The sequence below is a fragment of the Morone saxatilis genome, unplaced genomic scaffold (assembly GCF_004916995.1).
Source record: "Morone saxatilis isolate NCDOM2014 unplaced genomic scaffold, NCSU_SB_2.0 Contig15, whole genome shotgun sequence".
Classification (NCBI taxonomy): Eukaryota; Metazoa; Chordata; class Actinopteri; family Moronidae; genus Morone; species Morone saxatilis.
In genome coordinates this window covers 20,626,894-20,627,827 of record NW_023339707.1, presented here as the reverse complement: position 1 = coordinate 20,627,827, position 934 = coordinate 20,626,894, and positions in this window count along the sequence as shown.

The window sequence follows — 934 nt, the reverse complement described above, 5'->3', positions numbered from 1 at the left end:
GCGGAAACCGTCGGTTTTATTCGGAGAAAGAGAGAGAGAGAGAGAGAGAGAGAGAGAGAGAGAGAGAAAGAGAGAGAGAGAGGCGGACCTGTGCAGCATTGTGAGCCATGCATAACTTGAAAGTGATGTTTTATTCTAACCATCGCTCTCTGGCATCATGTATGACGCGTTTGTTTTCTACAGCGAGGAGCTCCAGCTGTCAACAAACTATGTTTTTCATTGGTCTCCTGCCCTTAGTGACAGACTGGGCTGACTGGACCCCCTAAAATGACACAGACAGGGCCTGGCAGGGCAGCAGCAAGGAATTATGGGTCCTCTGGATGAATATTGGGCCTCCTGTTTTTCAGAGTAAAATAATATAACTCGATTTTCCGTGAGAATAAAGCATCGTCCCATAGAGAATACGCTGTTTGTATTTTCTATTGAGGCTTTATATGTTTGTAATTTGAATCATAGATGCACAATGTCATGTATAGTTTATTTTACTGCCTAATTCCTTTCCCCTTAAGGGACCCCTTCTCTACCATTTATTAAACTCACAACCTTTGCTTAATTGACATAAATTATGGATATTTCATATTATATTCAAATTCTGTACAATTAACCTCAAATAGTGAACTCAGTAACTGCAACAAGTTTGTGTAAAATGAGAAATTTTGCATGTATTTTTTTTTTTTTTTTTTTTACAGTTTCACTGTTGTTCTTACTTTACTTTCCATTTACTTTTCTTCACATAGGTGAACCAAATGCTGAGATATAGGCCCATGTGTATATTTTTAAAATGTTTTACACCCCTTATCATTAAGAAGGCCTCATGACCCCCCATTAAAGCTTTGGCTGGTGGGGGTACCGACCTGCAGGCCTAATTCATTGTAACTGGTGCTTTCATTCATGTTGCACCATCATTTGTTTTGTTTTGTTTTTACTTTCATTT